The sequence below is a fragment of the Adiantum capillus-veneris genome, chromosome 4 (genome assembly GCF_014529385.1).
Source record: "Adiantum capillus-veneris isolate H3 chromosome 4, ASM1452938v2, whole genome shotgun sequence".
Classification (NCBI taxonomy): Eukaryota; Viridiplantae; Streptophyta; class Polypodiopsida; order Polypodiales; family Pteridaceae; genus Adiantum; species Adiantum capillus-veneris.
Window position 1 is genome coordinate 109,380,815 of NC_140934.1, and position 21,014 is coordinate 109,401,828.

Below are 21,014 nucleotides of genomic sequence, written 5' to 3' on the forward strand. Positions count from 1 at the left end.
TCTCAGACCCAAGACCTCACACACCTTCGAAGATGGTGAGAGCTAGCAGGGTATGAGAGTAGATTGAGAGGAAAAAGAAGTATCTTACGAGAAAGAAGTACATCTCCTCACATAATCACTCATATTAGCATAGCTTAGCTTAGTAATTAGCTTGGTAGAGAAGATGAGCATGCATTGAAGCTTGGCTCTTGGTTGGATTTGCATCCACATGCCAAGAGAGTGTTGATGTAGGCTTCTATCTCACAAGCTTGGAGTAGGTGATGAGCTCTCCATTAAAGCTTGGGAGGAGATAGAGTATTTTTCCCTTCACACATGGTCCAGTGTGAGAGTGTGAGAGTGAATGCCAAGCAAAAATCAGCCCCCCCTCTCTCTTGGGCGAGCCCTAGCTGCTAAGTTAGGCTGGCTTTTTCCTCATTGGACCTCCCCAGGTCAAGCCAATAGGAATTAAGCAGCATAAGTGATAGCCTTCTGACATGTGTCCCCCTTTCCCCTTTTGTGAGAGCTTTAGATAATTAAATAATTAAACTAAACTCTCATTGGACCCCTTTGCCTCCTGGCCAATAGGAATCAGGCAAGCCATGGGGCTTCTGAATGCTCATTGGACCCCTTGGGAGACTGCCCAATAGTCTTCTAGGACACTTAATTCTTATTGGTTTCTTTTATTAAATGTTTTTAAATTAATTAAACTAGATTTACTCTAGCTTAATTCTCATTGGTCCACTTCAAGGGTCTTCCAATAGGAATTGGGCACACCTTGTGGGCATCTGGCCTAGGGAGCTGACATGTGTCCCTCATTCCCTTTGTGTAAAGGGAGCCTGTGTGTGTGTGTGTGTGGTTTTCTCTCTCATCCCCTAGCTTTGGGGCTCGCCCCCTCCCATGTAGGGATGCAGAAAGACTTTTTGGGCATACACTAAGCATCCAATTTTCCCTAAGGTTGACCTTTGGACACAACCTTTGAATTTTGGAACCTTAGCATTTTGGAAGTCTTAATGGGCTGAACCTTAGGGTCTTTTTAGCCCATTGTTTCACATGGCTCTTTTGCAGATGTCCCCCCCCTTTGGATCCCTATTTTCCCTTCTTTGGATCCCTACTGTGGCCGGTCTGCTAACTTAACCAATATTCTAGCTTTTTCTCCCTTGGCACTTCCCCACATTAAATGATCAGTTTAATATGAGAAAATCATTTAGGAGAATTAGATATTGATTATTATGACAGATCGTCATCTAAAGAACAAAGATATCAATGTTAGTGATAAAGTCCTTATGTATGGAGTGCGTAACAAAAAGAAAAAGCTGAAATATGTGGAAAAGGACCATAAACAGTATATGAAATCACCCCACAAGGAACCATTTGTGTTGAGACTCTTGATGGAGTTGAAACCATTGGATTCCTCAATGGTAGCAGATTTAAAAGATATTATGATCCTTTAAGCCAAGAGGAGTTATGTGCCATCCATCAAAAAAAGGCAGCCAAGGCACAAACAGAATTGAAGAAGATACAAGCTCAAGCTGAGGCTAAAGAGTGACAACAACGCTTAAGATTCCAACAAGAGGCCAACCTTGGAGTTACACATGCATTCCACGTTGAAACAGAGGATGATTGGGTGGACTCTGACACACCTCTACGATAACCTATTGAGCTAAATAGCACCTATGGAAAAGTGCTATATAACGCCTTATTGGACACGAGTGCTAAGTATAATCTGTTATCATATGGGGTGTGGTGTCAGTTAGAAAAGACACCTCTATCTGAGAGTATTATCCAAGTCTAGGATGTCAACAAGAAAAAAACTACGGTTTTTGGACTCTGGTACACTTCTGTCAGTTATGACAATGGGGTTGTAGCTCAATACTTTTTGGTCATGCCTGTTGGAACTATGGAGGGTAACATAAACCTAGGATGCACATGGATGATAGCCACCAAATGCACTGTTACTTGGGGGATTGGGGATGTCAAAAATGCAGAAACCAACTTTTAGCCCTTCCACTCAAGCCATAGTCCCTGAGATATTTCCTCTTAAGGAAATAAAACCCAAAACATTGCATGCCCAAGAGGTTGAACCATATGTCCCCATAGCCCAACTCTCTAGAGATTCAACTGATGTAGTTGAAATAAAGCTCGAGACACACAAGACCCATCCTAATATAACAAATAAAACATACAAGTGGGTCCCTAAAGCTTCTTTAACAACCATAGCTAGTGATAAAAGACAGGAGCCTCATAAGAGACGTCCCACTCGCCCCAAGAAATGTAAAGAAACATTGCGTAGGATTCCTAAAAAAATATTGGAAGCCCAAGGATGCTACGAAGGAAATGATCAAATCTGGGTGCCAAAACATAAATTGTGCTCTTACCTGTCACCTGACCCATGTGAGTCCAATCTTGTAGCTCCAAAACGAATTGACAATCGTGGAAAGAAAAAAATCACAGAATGCTACACACCCGCTCCAGAGCTAGTTTGGGTACCGAATAAAGAACGATTTGTCTGACCTAGCTCAGGAATAGGGAAGTCAAATTAAGGTTCTTGCTCTTCATGTAGTTCCTATATGGAAATAAAAGCTTCGACACAACCTCCACCTACCATTGTACATATCCATACAAATAAGAAAGAGTTTGCACCTCCCGTTGTAAGTTCACCACCTACAACAACGTTGCAAGTAAAATCATGGGAGAGTACCTTACCACCCTTGCAATTAGATGAAACGCATAGGGTGGTCAAAAACTATTGGTTAAAGACTTCACCCATAGCAACTTGGAACAATTGGTTTCAAAAGGTGACGACATCATTCCAAAAGGTATGATCTACCCAAGGAAGGGGAGAGTGTTTTCTTACATCCATCATTCACTTGCTTCCCTCTCAACCTTCCTCCTTGACCTCTTAATCTCCCAATCTTAGGGAGTGTATATATAAAGCATTATACTCACAGAAACAAAAATAAGAAAGTAAAAGAGCAAGAGCCACCAAACAATAATCGAGAAACTTACAAGTTCTATACATAACACAAAATCATAAAAACACATTTTGCACAAGGACACGACCTTTTGACAAGACCCTTATAATATTTGCACTCTAACCATCATCTATCTCTGTGTATGGATATGGCTAGTACGCTAGAGTCATCCACTCTTTCCTTGGGTGAGTGGTACCCTCGTTACTTTTCACAAGTGTTTCACATGGTCTTTCCGATGGTTGCCTGTGAATGGGATTTGGTAGGTACACTAGCATGTGAGAGGAATTTCAACGAGTTAGAATGGATAATATGTCTCTTGACCATGACTGATCCATACTTAGTAGAGAGCGTTTTTCCCATTGCACAAGCCTACCCTTTTGACCAAGATGACTATAGACATCTAGTGACCTTCTTAGTAAACATCGGTGCCTCTAATGATGAAGAAAATTTACACAATTACACAAATGGCACTTATGGTCTCACAAATGATGACTTTGTTTTTCTCGACAGACGAGGATAGGGGTTTAGCCTAAGGGTTCCCCCCCAATCTCTACAATATCCTATTTCCTTGACTCTCTAGGGGGAGTGCAAATAATTAGGTTAGGGTTCCTTATGTTGTTTAATTGTGTTCAATAAGGGTTGGTACCTCTTTCCACTGATGTGCCTCCTAGAGGTATTCTTTGTGTTTCCTAGTGTGTACAAGAACATGTTGCTATTGTTAGGGTTTGGATCTTCATGGAATCTTTCTCTCTTCAAATCAAGCGCGATCATTAACACAAACAGGTGTTTCTTGTCCATTTGTCCCTTATCTTTTTTGCATCCATGTTTGTCTGCTTTAATTGTGATTGGTAGCATAATATTCAGCGCATTTGCTTAGTATCAAACATTAAATTCAATGTAATTTTTTGTCATAATCACTTGTCTAGGTTTAAAAATCAAGCAGTCCGGCTAAGCTAGTTTGACCAAGCTAGGTGTTAGAGATCTTGTCTTAATAGCATGGGAATGCCTTCCTAATAATCAATACTTACTTAGGTTCTTAATCCAATTTAGGCAGCATTGTGTGCAATGTACTGGGGCTTTCTAGTGGGCTTTGTCTCTATTGACCTTTAGCTTAAGTATTATAAAGGGAGTTTACTAATGTGATGAGCCTGAGGAGGGTAATAGTGCTATATGAACCCCCAAAGTTACAAAATTAAAATGCTGAAAACGAACCCAAAAAAAAAACAATCAAAGTGCCACAATGTAAAATCTTAAGCGAGAAGAGAAATCTTTGCTTGATTGGTACTTCACTCACATGTATCGCCTATGGTACTAGAGCCCTAGAGGTTCCCAGTGTGGACGATTTTCCTTGAAAAGCAAAAAACCTAAGGCATATAAAATAAACACACACATCAAAATTGAATCAATGTGAAAAGACTTTGGGGGGTCAAAGAAAAAGAAATAAGTCAAGCGATGATTTCATGAACAATTCCTTTTATCGTAGCTTAACTACAAGGTCTTCTAGGTATAGCCTCTAGTCAGCCCTTGGACATGAAATACTTGGCTCTCGCGATTAAACAACTTAATTGACGAGAGAATATTGAGAAGCTTACCCATGGTATTAATAATTGATCTCTAGTGCCTTTTGACCATTAAATTAGTGACCCCAGACTTGTTTAGTTTTTTACCTTTAAAACTATTTATGTATTTGATTATATTACAATTTAATGTTTATTGATAAAAAAATTGTTTAATTTTTTGTTACCAATCAATTTGTCTACCTACAACTGCATATGCTTTTTTATTGTATATGAGAATGCAATTACTATGCCAATTTTGTTTGATTTTGCAGTGACTAAAGAAGGCTAAGGACATTCATCTCAAATTCTCTTCCACCTTGAAGAATGAGCTTCAACTCAATAGCTTCCGAGGACGGAATCTACATCAAGAAGGGGGGCATCTTAACCACCAACGTCCACTTCTAGTAGTCATGGGCTGGGCTTGTCGGTCCAATAGGAAAAGGGTAAGAGGGGATCGCTGATGAGAGGTGCACTCAAATTGGAACATTCAAGGGTTAGCTGGCTAAGCATGGGCTCCCAAGTGTGAATGAGCGATCTCATATAAAAGTCACCTAAACCTAAAAACCACTCATTCTCTCATTTGTGCAATTGAAGAGTGCTCTTGCTCCATCTCCATCTTCTTCTTCTTCTCCTTGCGTATGTGTGTATACGTGAGAGAGCTCCTTGTGTGTGTGTGTGTGTGTGTATGCGTGAGAGAGAGAGAGAGAGAGAGAGAGAGAGAGTGAGAGAGCATTGCAATGGCACGATGGCGACAAGGCGGTTCAGCATGGCATGGCGGTAGCTCCCTCTTCTTCGCGATGAGGAATCCTCCACGAAGGCGAGCGTAGGGTAGTGAGTTACAGACCCTTGCTCTCTTGAGCTTGCTAGATTAATCTGGTTGTGTGCTTGCAGCCATTTGTGGCTTGCACACAGTGTACATCAAGTCCCTTGCTTTAACATGTGCGACAGACGTGTACATAGCCAAAAGCATGCATGTGCTCAATAGAAGGCTTTCTATCATGCCATGCTTCATATGGAGTCATAGACTGCAAAGCTTTTGTAGGACATATGTTAAGTACATAAGTGGCACACATGATGGCCTCAAGCTAAAACAAATGCGGCAAAGCTTAAATTTTGACCATACATCGTGCCATTTCCATAAGTGACCTATTTTTTCTCTCAGCAACACCATTTTTTTGAGGCGTATAAGGCAGTGTACATTGGTGTTTTATCCCACGATTAGCCAGAAATGCATTAAATTCATGAGACATATACTCCCCCCCTCGATCAGAACGGAGGGTGCCATAGTACATTTCGAGACATTTCTAGCCATAGTCAAAAATTGTTTGAAGCACATAAATACTTCGAACTTTGCTTTAAGTGAAAATACCCATGCATGCTTGGAGTAATCATCAATGAAAGTCATGAATTAAAGGTAATTGCCCAAGGACGGAGTTTGCACGGGCCCACAAATGTCACTATGCACAGACATGTTTGACAGGTTCTTCAAGAGGTGGCAAAGAAGCAACCATATCAAAGAAGCAAAGAAGCCCTTTCTGCATCAACATTAGCATCATAGTATCCTTTCATATAAGACTCAAAAATAGCTGCATTTGTAGTGGAACAGCCTCTTTCTTCTTAGCCTCTTTGTCCTTCAACTTAGAACAGTGATTGATCAAGTGATCATTAACTTTACAATAATGGCAACACATATTCTTTTTGCCCTTATCTCCAAAATTTCCAAACAAATTGCTGTCAACAAAAGCATTAGGAACAGTTGATTTTCCACTCGTAGAAGAACAATGAGAAGTGGCTACATTATCGTTACCACCTTTTCTTTTAGCAGCAATAAAAGCATGTTCAACTGCACGCTGTCTAGTTCTATTTTTTTAGGAAAGAGACTCTTGCATACATCAATGTGCATAATACATCTAAATTGACAACTTTAGGATTTCCTTGGCTCATAAGTCTCCAAGTACTAGCAAAATTTTGGTAAGAAACTGGCAAGGCATCAAGAACACTCTGCACAAGGAAATTGTCTAAAATGACTTCACCTACAAAAATAAGTTTCTCATTGATATCCTTGACATCAGCAAGGAAAGTGTCCATATCATCTTCCTCATGCATAATCTTTGACTCCTGGCTCTTTAAGCAACAATGCAATTTTTGCCTCATGCGACTTGCATAAAGACCAACTAGAATATCCCAAGCTTGTTTTGATTGCAGATTTTTTTGAACAAATGTGAGGAGTAATAGTGTGCTTCATAGACAATGCAATTAATGCATGATCTTTCACATCTTTTACATCCCAATGAGCTTGTTTTTTCATAGGCAAAACAACTTAACAGCAGCAATCCTTGTAGCAAGACCTGCAACATCCTCAATATCGCCTACATCCTCTGACCCAGGACGTACATCAATGCCTTGCATAATGTTCCAAACGCACTTTGACACAAGAACATGTTGCATCATATAAGCTCACATAGGGTAATTTTTCCCATCTAATCTGTTCTCATCAAGCAAACATCTTGAACACATTTGTGTTGTTGTCAGCCATGGTAAATGTTGCACCTGATGTGAAAACTGACCAAAAAGAGGATAAAGGAAGCGAGAAAAATAATGAACTGGATCACTTGACATCTATTTAGAGTTAGGCTCATAGTAATTGAATCAATTCAAATGACCAGATAAGAGATTCAAAATTTTAGATGACTTTAGAGGACTAGATGGGAGACTTCAAACTTCAAATGACCAAATGACAGACTTAGACTTTAGGTTCCTTGACTTCATACTATAGATGGGCAATTGAATTGAAATGAAATAGACAATTCAAATTATGAGGCACTAGGTGAATGCAATTTAGAGGGTAGTTCAACTTTAGATCTAGATTGAGAACATGACCGAATACAAGTGGAATTAGATTTTTGGATTAAAAAGAGTTCAAATGATACAACTAGTCGGTGTTGATTGTTGTTGGATCCTCGAGTATAAGGTACAAAAGTCAAGAACTCTAGATATTAGAGGCTAGAGAACCCAAAATGAGATGAACCAAGCCTATTTATATGTATCAGCATTGGGCTTTGAGTGGTTTGCACAATCATATAGTATGAGATTTTTTCCTCCATGTGGCAGCTAGCTGTTGGCAAAGACTTTGAAAAGCGTCAACCTATAGATAAGGGGTTGGTCCCACCATCTACATTACTCCTCCCATTTCTTGAATTGTCATAACAAAATTCTAAGATCTAAGGGCTTCATCTTTTTCATTTTCCTTTTCTCTTATCAAGCGCGTTTTTCATTGTAGGCCTCTAAACTTGATCAAGCCACCTTTGAGAAAATAGAATTGGTGCCCATAACCTTGATCGATCCTTGATTGCCTAGTTAGCATCATTTGATTTCAAGTCATCTGGGCAGCTGCAATCTCCTTCATGATTATTCTATATATGGTCTCCTACTCCAGTTGCTCCTTTCTTTCAGTTAATATCTCTACTTCATAGGGTTTGAGCTCGTTCCACTCCTTTTTATCATAATCATATAGAGTTTTCTTTCCCTTAGTCAACCTTGCTTTGGACAGCTTGCTATGAGTTAAGATACTCGTCATCCACCCTCTTGGATCAGGTTGCTTAACCTTAATTTTGGCTTCAAAGAGAATCTCATACATTTCTTTGAACTCGGGAGCATGACTAGTTTTATTGGATAATTCTTTCTCTAGAATCTTGGACGCTTCTATTGATAGCTCAAGGAGACCATTTGTATACCTCATTAGTTTTCCTACTTGGTCCTTCCATCAGTTCTCCATTCCTCTCAAATTGACTAGATCATCTTTGATTTTAAAATTGTATCTTTCTTTTCGGTGTCATTGATCACTATTTTTTAGGCAACCCACAAAGCATTGTTGTGCTCATTCTACTCTCAAAGCTAGTCGACTATTTGAACATATCTCATTCTATTTACAGGTGGGTGAAAGTATGTACAGGTGGTACCACTTTTTGGTAGTACCCTTAAGAAAAAGTGGGGACTGGTAATTTTTTTGCAGAAAAAATAAAAACTTGTCGGACTTTATAGTTTTAGATTCTACATGAAAAAATATATCCATTGATATATAGCATGCTAGTTTATTTTACATGTAACACATGAAGATGGGGGCTTATAAAGTGCAAGCAAAGGACTATCCAAGACACCCCTTTTTGGTACCACGAATACATGCATTGGCCCAGGTTCATTGTACACCAGGTAAAGTTCCAAGTAGAACTTTGGTAGCTCATCTTTCCTCATGGACACGGCATACATCAAAACATGTAGGTCTAGTACAACCTTAATACAATTCATAACTATGCCTTTTGTAGCTTGCATCATCTTTTAGACAATTCTAACCATAGCAAAAAATCATTTTAGGGATTGTTTCTGTTCGTTAACTAACATTCTCGCTAGCTTGCCTTCGCTACTTGATGCATTATTCTCTAGAAGAGTAGCTATCATGTGATCAAGTATTTTCCAACCAATTTGCATGTTTTGTAGTGTTTCCTTGATATCCTTTCAAACATCCTTCATGCACTTATAAGAAGTTCTATTCCCTAACACCATCTCCTGAATGCCTCATTTATGTATGCAACACGAGGTCGGATATTCAATTTGCAGTCTCATAGGTCAGCAAATTTATGCATAGCACAGGGTTTAAGAATTGGTAGGCTTTCAAGAGGATTTTTTGCTACTTGAGTGGCACTTTAGATCTTGGTTTGTTTTATCCCAAGGGGGGATCATTGCCACCAGACTTACATGCATTTTGGGACTCAGATTGGGCTGGTTGTTTTGACACGCGAGTGTCCACAAGTGGTTTTTGTTTCATGCTTGGCAGTTCATGTATATCATGTTTGAGCAAGAAGAAACCTACGGTGGCCACTTCTAGTTGTGAGGCTGAGCACAGGGTAGTCTTTATAGCTACAGTTCAGTGTGTATGGCTCAGATGCCTTATGGATGATTTGGGTGTTGGATAGGACACTATCTACACTCATAGCCAGAGCGCATCGGTAGCTGCACGAAATCCAGGTTTTCATGCTCGCACAAAGCACATTGAGGTGCATTATCACTATGTTAGGGAGAGGCTCTCAGCAAGAGAGATCAGCTTGGCTTATGTGCCAACACAGGACAACCTTGCAAATCTTTTCACAAAGGCATTGTCTCATGAGAAGTTCAAAGCTTTGGGCTTACTCCCCTTTGTGGACTGATCATGTCCTCAGGGCATGGCACTTTCCTTAGTGTCATAAAATCTAATATCTAGCTTACCCAAATGATTTTCTCATATTAAACTGATCATTTAATGTGGGAGAATAAACGGGAATAAGAGTTAGAATAGATACATGTGCATCCAAACCTATCTCAGCAGGGGACCAAAAGGAGTGATGGTTGCATCTCAATACGGGTCCAAAAGGAGATGGTATACCAAAGAGCAATATGCACTTATCTCAGTAAGGGACCAAGAGGAGAGATGGTTACATCTCAATATGGGTCCAAAAGGAGATAGTATATCAAAGAGCAATGTGCATCTAATGGAGCTTAAAATACCTTAGGGTTAGCTTCATTAAAGACCTCCAATAGTTAGTGTTAAAAGTACTTTGACCTTAGGCTTGACCTTAGGCAAGCTAGGGAGCTTGAGGTGGGAACCCGACCTAAGCTTGAGGTGCTTGTCGTGCTTGATGACTAAGGTTCTTGAGGTGCTTGTCATGCTCGATGACTAAGGTACTTGAGGTGATTGTCATACTTAATGAGGAAGGTGCTTGAGAAGCTTCTCATGCATGGGGGGTAAGGTGCTTGAGTCAAATAGAGACCCTACAAACTTAATGAGGAAGGTGCTTGAGAAGCTTCCTATGCATGGGGGATAAGGTGCTTGAGTCAAAATGAGACCCTACAAAGGAGGGGGAAAGCCCCAAAGTTAGCGAAATATTTGACTTAACCTCCCACTCACCCAAAGGGCACCCTTTTCTCAAGGGGCACATGGGACACATGTCAGACTCTCCCTATGCTTAGCCACATGGTGTGATTGAATGCTATTGGTTGGGCTAAAGAGGGGTCCAATGTGCTTCTAGTTCCATCCAACAAATATCAAGATATTTTCAAGCTCTCTCTCTGTAAGGGGTAAGGAGGACACTTTTCCAAAGACTACCCATGTACTTTAAATGCATGCGGCATGTGATTGGCTAGGGGGAGAGGGGTCCAATGAGCTTGAGGCATGAGAAAAAGGTAGAACTCGCCACAAGCAAGCAAGGGTGTGCTAGGGGGGTATACAACACACACACACACACACACAATCATTTTGTGGATTCATCCTCACTTGGTGAAAGTAGAGGAACTCCACCTCCTTCTCCAAACTTGTGAGAAGTGAGAGCCTACACCAACACTCTTGACTATGGAATGCAAATCCAACCAAGAGCCATGCTTCAATGCTTAAGCTTCCCATATTTTCCATCTTCATTACTAGGCTATTATGTATGCTAGCAAGAAGAGTGATGATAAGTGAGGAACTATTTCTTTCTCCTATGGAATGTTTCTTCTTCCGAGTCTTCCCTACTGAGGCCTCATTCCCCGCTAGCTCTCTCCACCTTCAAAGGTGTTTGAGGCCTTGGGACTGAGGATTGGGATAGTTAATGATTTCTACAAAGTTTATGTTATGTTTGTGATGCATGAAACTTTCCATATTCATTGCATCACCTGGGTCACATGGAACACAAAGATTGTATTGTACCAAGTCTCTCTTGGTGGGAGAAACTATAACACAAATGCCTATTGGAGGGTGGACCGGCTCCGTATGAATCCAGTCCTCAACTATTGTCATGTTCTCTAAACTCTCTCTCTTGCAAAAGTATTGTTCATGCCAAGTTAACTAAGTACCATGTTTATGTGCTACCATCAATTAAGTTCACTCGTTATGCTCACAAAAAGTAATCTCACAAAAGTGCTTCATCTAATTTCCTAGTTCGGCTACTCTCAAAGTTCGTAGGCCATTTCCATTACATTGGTACCAGAGAATTTGGTTTCTCTTTTCTTGCTTAAGAAGAGAGGTCCTTAAGTAGCCTATTAATGGTTGATTTTGTTAATTATAGAGAGTAGTGGAGTGGGTCTAACATAGCAGAGTTTCTAAGGGATAGCTCCTTATGGACTTCTTATGGCTCAATAATGGTAAAGCCATAGGCAAGTCTAAAAAGACTCCATTATTAAGACCAAAGATCCCGAGGTGTGCACCATATCTCACATAGTGAAAAATTTTGGGGATTTACATCTCAAGGCTACTATCTTTCAAAAGATAGAGGTTGTCGAGCAAAAGCAAAAATTTTGTGCGGGATTACCCAAAGAGATGGCCGAGTATGTCAACTCTCAATGGTCTGGTTCTATCACCAAAGTAATCCACCACACCATGGTTGCTTCGCACATCAATTTCAAACAAGGGGCTAGACAAAATGTCAAGCCCATGGAAAATAAAGACAAAAGTAATGCAAAGGGGAAAACCAATGCCCAAAATTCTTACCAAGGCTATTCCAACAACAACAACAATCAGTCCAAGAAGAAGGGAGTTTACAAAGGTAAATATAAACTCTCTCCTAAAGAGCTAGAAAATTTTTTTAAGGACCACAAATGTTTTCAGTGTGGGGAGCAAGGACATGGTTATCATCCTTGCCCCAAGAGAATTGCCCACAATGAGACTTCTAAGAGCCTCTATGTTTGAAGCTCCAAAAACGGATTCTCATTGACAAGGATTTCTCCTTTCCTATGCTTGGGGAAAGATGAAGAGCATGATTCCTTTATTTTGTTTGACCCTGGTTCAACTCACAACTTCATATCCACGGAGTTGGCCACTAAGCTAGGCATACAAGCCCATGAGATGGGAGATGCATTGAAAGCCAAAGGAGCTATCAAGGGACAAGACATTTCAGTTACTTCCTTAATTGGAAAATTAAGGCTTCATGTCCAAAGCTATGTGGACAAAAAGGATTTCTTCATCTCCCCTCTCAAACATGAAAATGTTATCGTTGGGGCACCATGGTTTAACCGCATGGCTTCCAACATGAAGTTCCCTGAAAGGAGAATCTACTTCACCTACAGCGAAGAGAGCATGTACATTGATGGTAATGAGTCGGGAAACACCATATCCTTGCAATAAAGGGAATCAAGAGGAATTAGAGTTGTCTAATTTCCTAAATGGATCCCAAGATGTTTTCATTGATGACATCCCTAGTGAGATACCTCTAAAATGAGGCATGATGACCATGCAATTGAGCTCCTACAAGGAAGCTCACTGCCTAACAAGACTCCTTATCAAGTTTCACAAGATCAACAAGAGGAGATCATGAAGCAAGTGCATGAATTGGTGGAAAAAGGGATGGTGAGGTCTAGCTCCTCTCCATTTTGTTCACCATTGCTTTTAGTGCAAAAGAAATACAACACATATCACATCTGTGTCAACTATAGATCACTAAATAAGATCACTATCAAAAATAGATTTCCCATGCCGCAGGTAGAAGATCTATTTGATAAGATACAAGTTTTGGCCTGGCAAATGCTCTAGATGCATTCAAACTCATGATGGACAAAAACCTTTAGGCCATTCAAATTCTCTTGAGGAGTACAAGCGACACCTCCAGGTAATGTTTCAAGTTGTGAGAGAGAATAATCTCTTCATTAATCAAAAGAAAAGTGAATTTTTCCTAGAAGAGATTCAATACTTAGGTCACATTATCTCTAAAGATGACACCCGTATGGATGCAACAAAGCTATAGGTAATAAAAAGATGGCCTAATCCAAGGAATCTACACGAGATACAAAGCTTTGTAGGTATGTGTGCCAATTACATGACTTAACAAAAAAGGATGTTAAGTATTCATGGACTGCAAAATAGCAAGAAGCCTTTGATAAGCTTAAGGAGAATCTTATCTCTCAATGTGTGCTCACACTACTAGATCTCTCAAAGCCATTTGAGGTCCAATGTGATGCTTGTGGTGATTCTTAGGGTTGTTTTGCTTCAAGAAGGGCATGCCATAGCTTATGAGAGTCAAAGACTCAACGCTAATAAGTGAGTATTGGGCAAATACAAAAAAGAGCTACTAGTTGTTCTATATGCCCTAGACACGTGGAAACGCTATCTCTTGGGGACTCCATTCATCCTGAGAATGGATCACAAAGCATCAAGAACTTAATGATGCAAACCAAGCTCTCCGACAAACAAATGAGGTGGGAAAATTTTCTTTTTCAATTTAAATTTCATATTGCTCACATTGCTGGCACGCACAATCAAGTGGTCGATGCACTTTCACAAAATGACCAAGGGTAAATGTGGTGTCTATAGCAACTCACAATGATATATCTTTTATGATAGATGAGTATGCTACTGACCGAGACTCTAAATACGTAATTACAGCCTTTGCAATAGGGAAGAAAAAAGAAACATTCACCTTGAATGATGGTTATCGACCAAACGAAAATAGGTTATGTGTTAATCACCCAAACAATACAAAAGTCATGTATGAATCCCATACTTCTCCTTGTGCGGGGCAAAGAGGGATTCCATAGTCTACTCTTTGAGGAGTAGAAATATATTTCTGTACCATGAAAAGTAAACATACAAGAGTATGTTTCAAAATGTGTGGTATACCAAAAGTTGAAATTTGATCGAGGGAAGCAATTTGGATTGTTTCAGTCGACACACTTAACAAGAAAACACACTCTATGCCTGTCAAAAAGACTATCAAGACACATCAAATGGAAACCCTCTTCAGCCCTCAATTTTCAAGCATCATGGCTTTCCAACATTCATAGTGTCGGACAAAGATCCTAGAATGACCACAGTAATTTCTAGAAGGGTCTCTTTGAGAATCTAGGAAGTAGATTAAATTTTCCTTTCGGTCTATCATCCACAAATGGATGACCAAAGTGAATGATTCTTGATCTACTAAAAGCCTATGTCATGGAAGTGGATCAACGTTCTTAATGAGAGAAGTACCTACCTCTTATGGAGTATGCGTACAATGACATTGTACATACTTCTATGGGGAAAGCACCTTCGAGGTTAAAGAGGGAAGATCAAAAAGTCCCTTAATACTTAAAGTACATGGAAAGATCTTCAGTGCTGATGAATATAGCCAAGAATCACAAGAATCTTGTTCAAAGATTAAAGAGGTTACATCCATCTCAAAGCAAAGGCAAAAAAGGTTGCTGCTAATAAGCACAAAAGAGCCTTAGCCTTTAAGGAAAATGATTGGGTCTTGCTAAAGTTTCTCAAGGCTCATCTAAGGAAAACTATGAGCAAGAATTCTTCGAGCCACCAAGAGTATTATGCTAAACTAGCAAAAAGATGCTATGGTCATTTTTAAATTCTTAAGCCAATCAATGAGATGGATTATCAATTAAAGTTTCCCAACCATTGGCTCATGCACCATGTTTTCCATGAAAACCTACATAACCCTTACTAAGGAGTGCCACCAAAAGAAGCAATAGTTGTTGCATACCCTCCAAAAATCGAAGATCAAGAAGTACTTCAATCTGAGTCCATCCTATGATGAACACAAGGTATTAAGAAAAGGCAAGATTATTTGTCGATATCTTATTAAGTAAAAGAATTATCCTTTTAAAGATGCTAAATGGATGCAAGGAATCTAGCTTAAGGATAATATGAACCTTGTCAATGCTTACAATGCTGCACTAGAGTAAGCATATGAAAAATTCTTTTGTCTTATAAGACTAGTTCTCTTTTTATTGTGCACAAATTTAAATAGTATGCATGCTTAGGATCATGTTTGTTGTAACGACGTCTCATAAACACCAAGTAGAACTTGTCACTCTACTTTGGAAGTATGATATGGACTAAAGAGCAGACATGCTTGTGGCACTTACGTCTCCCAAGCACCAAATGGATTAGTTCTCCATCTTGGAATGATGTCGAAGTGTAAAAAGGGATCCTCTACCTACTAAGAAACATGGACTAATGACTAGGTTTTACCTTCTCTACCTCATAGTTGAGGACGACTATGATTTCAAGAGAGAGGTAATGTCATAAAATCTAATATCTAGCTTACCCAAATGATTTTCTCATATTAAACTGATCATTTAATGTGGGAGAATAAACGAGAATAAGAGTTAGAATAGATACATGTGCTTCTAGACCTATCTCAGTAGGGGACCAAAATGAGAGATGGTTGCATCTCAATACGGGTCCAAAAGGAGATGGTCTACCAAAGAGAAATGTGCACTAAGTGCTTCTAGACTTATCTCAGTAGGGGACCAAGAGGAGAGATGGTTACATCTCAATACGGGTCCAAAAGGAGGTAGTCTATCAAAGAGAAACGTGCATCTAATGGAACTTAAAAGACCTTAGGGTTAGCTTAATTAAAGACCTCCAATAGTTAGTGTTAAAATTCCTTTGACCTTAGGCAAGGCTTGAGGTAGGAATCTTACCTAAGCTTGAGGTGCTTGTCATGCTTGATGACTAAGGTGATTGAGGTGCTTGTCGTGCTTGATGACTAAGGTGCTTGAGGTTCTTTTCATGCTTGATGACTAAGGTACTTAATACAAAGGAGGGAGAAAGCCCCGAAGTTAAGGGAATCTTTGAATTAACCTCTCACTCACCCCAAAGGGCACCTTTTTCTCAAGGGGCACATGGGACACATGTCACACTCTCCTTATGCTTAGCCACATGGTGTGCTTGAATGCTATTGGTTGGGATAAAGAGGGGTCCAATGAGCTTCTAGTTCCATCCAACAAATATCTAGATATTTTCAAGCTCTCTCTCTCTAAGGGGTAAGGAGGACACTTGTCCAAAGACTACCCATGTACTTTAAATGCATGCGGCATGTGATTGGCTAGGGGGGGAGGGGTCCAATGAGCTTGAGGCATGAGATTGGCTAGGGAGAGAGGGGTCCAATGAGCTTGAGGCATGAGAAAAAGGTAGAACTCACCCCAAGCAAGCAAGGGGTGTGATGGGGGGGTATACACCACACACACACACACACACACTCATTTTGTGGATTCATTCTCACTTGGTGAAAGTAGAGGAACTCCACCTCCTTCTCCAAGCTTGTGAGAAGTGAGAGCCTACACCAACACTCTTGACTATGGAATGCAAATCCAACCAAGAGCCATGCTTCAATGCTTAACCTTGCCATCTTCTTCATCTTCATTACTATGCTCTTATGTATGCTAGCAAGAAGAGTGATGATAACTGCGGAACTATTTCTTTCTCCTATAAAATGTTTCTTCTTCCTCTTCCCTACCCTCATTCCCCGCTAGCTCTCTCCACCTTCAAAGGTGTTTGAGGCCTTGGGATTGAGGTTTGGGATAATTAATGCTTTCTACAAATTTTATGTTATGTTTGTGATGCATGAAGCTTTCCATCTTCATTGCATCACCTAGGTCACAAGGAACACAAAGATTGTATTGTACCAAGTCTCTCTTGATGGGAGAAACTATAATACAAATGCCTATTGGAGGGGGGACCGTCTCCGTATGAATCTAGTCCTCAACTATTGTCATGTTCTCTAAACTCTCTCTCTTGCAAAAGTATTGTTCATGCCAAGTTAGCTAAGTACCATGTTTATGTTGCTACCATCAATTAAGTTCACCCACTATGCTCACAAAAAGTAATCTCACAAAAGTGCTTCATCTAATTTCCTAATTCCTCTACTCTCAAAGTTCATAGGCCATTTCCATTACACTTACTCTATGTGCTAGCTCTTGTTCACCGAGGGGGGATTTGTTACCATATACATGTGGTAGGGATATGTGTGAACACACTTAGGACCGCTGGGGCATTTTTTCCCTCACTAGGAGGTTTTCCCCTTGTGAATTGTATATACGCCCATCACTCTAGGGCTATCTATCTTTTCCATTGCACACTAAAGTAAAACACTCTCTGTTGTGTGCCTTGAGCTTCCTTTGTCTTCTCCAAGGTGTGTGTATTTTCTTGCAACCCTATTCCAACAATTTGCGTATATTTATCTTTCTATAGATTTGCTAATATATCGATGCGCATACACACACTTTTTTTGTGCCTTGAGGAGCCAATAGATACAAAAGTTTATATACCTTTGTTCTTTTTATAGACAATTACACGGTTCCAATTCAAGATGTGGTTGTTGGAAGCCCACAATTAACACTTTTTGAGTATCTAATGTCAAAAAGTGCTTTCTTCCACTCATTTTTTTTCAACAGAGAGAATCCCTTCCCTGCTTTCATGTATGATTTCTTCAAATCTGATCATTGTATTGTTTCTTGTTTTCCAAGTTTGTCTGAGATAGCACAATCAAACAATCTATGTGCAAACCAAAATGGCTTGGTTTCTGAAAATCTTTCCTCCTATAATGAGATGATTCCTTTTTTCAAAAGCCGTACTCACATTTGTGAGTGGAGGAGTAATATTATCCCATAAAGAGATGTGCAAATATCCTCAAGCACAGATGATACCTTGAGAGATCATGTCATAAAGCCAATAAAGACATCGATATGAGGGGTACAGATGCATCCTACAAGAGCTCCAAAGGATCAAAAGACACATGCATCCTGCCATCCCACGACTTCCATTTCAACAAGTAGTGTGAGAGATCTATGAGCATTGGAGAGTGGGCATGCGATGGGCCACCAGTGCTCTTCTCTGCCTTCAAAAGATTGCAGATGACTACCTTGTTGAATTATTTAGTGATGGATATATCTTGGCGGCCCATGCCCATCGCGCCACAATCATGCCCAGGGATTTAGACACCCTTCGAAGGATGCGTTTCTTCTATGACGGGCTATTTTAGCCAGTACCTATCTAAGACAAAATACCAATGGATATCCTTAACATTACCCCTCTCCATCCTCATGCACAAGAGACAGAGCCTTCAAGGGTTAAAAGAAACAGAAACACCCAATCATAGGTCAAGAGGGGGAAACTGAGCCACACAGGGAGGAACGTGAGTCCATACTACAGGAGTCTGATCATATCAAGGAGGATACCACTCAAGTAGAGGTTGAGATAGCTCAAGAAAAGCAGGAGCTAATCTCTTCTTTGCATGTTCCAGCCTCTTCTTTGCAAGTGTCAGCCTCTTCTTTGCCAGTGCTAGCCAACGGACAGCAAGCGCTTGTGCTAGAAGATTTGCATCTTGTAGAGAAAATCAATGAAGAAAACAAAGAGGAACTACAAGTTCTCCAAAATTTAGCGCCACTACATTCATTTGCCCGAAACGTGAGTGGAGTTTTTAATCTTGATCAACAAGACCTTCTATGCATGCACAATTTTTCCAACGCCAGTGCAATGAATGCAGTCATCAACATTGCCCTTTGGTACGTTTTCATTTCAGTACATCAAAGCTTTGGGGTCAGGACCAAGAGAAATAGGGATCCTTGAACTTTTTAAGGACCCTATTCGCTTTGTTCTAACTCATATCGTTGCGCTATTGGGGTCTAGAACCAAGCGAATAGTGACCCTTGGTATCCTTTGAAGGCCCCTATTCACTTTGTTTTGACTCATACCCTTGCGCTATAGGGGTTCAAAACCAAGCGAATAGGGACCCTTGGTATCTTTTGAAGGCCCCTATTCGCTTCATTCTGACTCATGTCGTTGCACTAGTGGGGTTCAGAACCAAGCAAATAGGGACCCTTGGTATCTTTTGAAGGTCACTATTTATAGTATCCTATATATATCCACTTACCAATATAATCGCTAGCATTTTTTTGTGTTAGACACGCTATCTCGATTTTGCCCATGAACGTGAAGGACAAAATATATGTGATGGATCTGTTTATCTCGCCTATGCTACAGAACATCGGAGTTTCCTTTTTGGTGTTGTTGGGCTGGTTCAGTAGAGTAAATTGAGATTTAGCACACATTTTGGTCACTGCATACAATCAAAGGTGAGTTTCGTGTTGGTATGCAAAACTATGTTGGATTTTGGATCTTATTATTTCTCATACTTGATGGATTTGGTGTTTTTTTCTGTGTAGTTGAGCATTAGAGCTTGGTTTTATTTGACATTGAAGAGAAGGTTGTCTACTACAAAAACTCGGGGGCAAAGCAGGGGATTCCATGGGCGTGTAAAGACAGAAGGTGACTCTTTATGTGTTTGCTTGTAGTGTATGCTTGTAATGCCTTATTGAAGAAAGTGCTTATGTATGTAGTGCCGCCAGAAAATTTGTTGGAGCACATTTTGTTAGAACATGATATAGGTGCTACCACTCAACACCAACGGGTGAGCGTGCCCACGCAGATTGATGAATACAGTTGTGGTTCGCGGATGTGTATAGATGCTCCGCTCCTTCTTTGCCAAATTTTGGATGTGCCAAACATAAGTACGCGTGTTGTTTGAATGCTTGAGCCTCGAGATGGTCTAGCGTGAGACTAGGTGGCATCATAAGAGAGCTGGTGTGTAAGTGCAATAGAGAAACAAGGGTACTCGAATGGGGTGAATTAACCAGATACTTCCAGAACTCCATCTCCCATTGGTGCCCTTGGTTGTCTAAAGTTACTAGTGTTTCCATGAACCCTTATTGGAGTGAAAGTGCTAGTAGGATGAATAATAAAGGACTCCAATGGCTAATCCACTTCTAGGATGGAGATAGCAAGTGCTGAAAATCCTCTAACTAGGTGGTTGTCCAATTTCAACTTAATGGTATTGCGAAGCTTCTTGTCAACAGGGTTGTAGAAGGCCTGGACAATATTCTGATGTCGATCTATGAATCTGCTTTTGAGTGGAAAGCTTGGAAATGGCCCATGAGCAGCCAATTCTGTAAACCTCATACCAAGGGAATTTACGAAGTGCTAATATTCCAGGATGATTGGTTTTCCCCTTCGAACAAGCAGTGGAAGAAACAATGGACGGAAGCTCGATGGTCGATGTCACGAAGAATATTTGGAATCCACAATGGCCTCAGTTTATGAAAGTATTTTTGTGGAAGTTCATGTGCGGGGGCTTTGCCAATAAGATTCAAGATTCAGTCACATGGTATCGGGTCCAATAGGCGTTCAGGGTGCAAACTGGCTAGCGAAGACCTCGCCCATCTTTTCATGGAATGCCCGACAATTAGTGGCATGTGAGGAAAGGTGTGTAAATGGATACAACAAACGTGGAAGTTAGGATTTTTCAAGAAGGGTTTTTGTCTTCGTGGGAAACAGTTTCAAAGTTCTGCAGTTCTAACTTGTACTCAAATTGTCAGATATTGTTTCTTTAAGAATATCTGGAAGGCCAAGAACTGTAGGTATTTGATAGCGACATCTCTCTCACTAGCTTCTGAGAGATTGTACAAGAAAGTAAGGAGTTTATATATGTAATAGATAAAAGACATAACACAGAGGGCTGACATAGGGCCACCCTTACCATCCGATCGAGTCTTGTCATATGAAGGATTGAACTTTTGGCAATAGTCCGTTACTAGGTTTTTGTAATTGATTGTCCCTCAAAGCTTGGCATGAGCTTGAGGTTCATTTGTATATTTCTTGGTAACTTTTTAATACAATCACTCACAATTGTGTTGCCCCCCCCCCCCCCCCCAAAACCCAAAAAAAAAAAAAAAA

At 40.2% G+C, this 21,014-nt stretch overlaps 1 pseudogene; it reads left to right on the forward strand.

Moving 5' to 3' along the window:
* Positions 1-3,099: 3,099 nt before the first annotated feature.
* LOC147459782 (uncharacterized) lies at positions 3,100-19,809 on the forward strand (annotated as a pseudogene).
* The last annotated feature ends 1,205 nt before the right edge of the window (positions 19,810-21,014 follow it).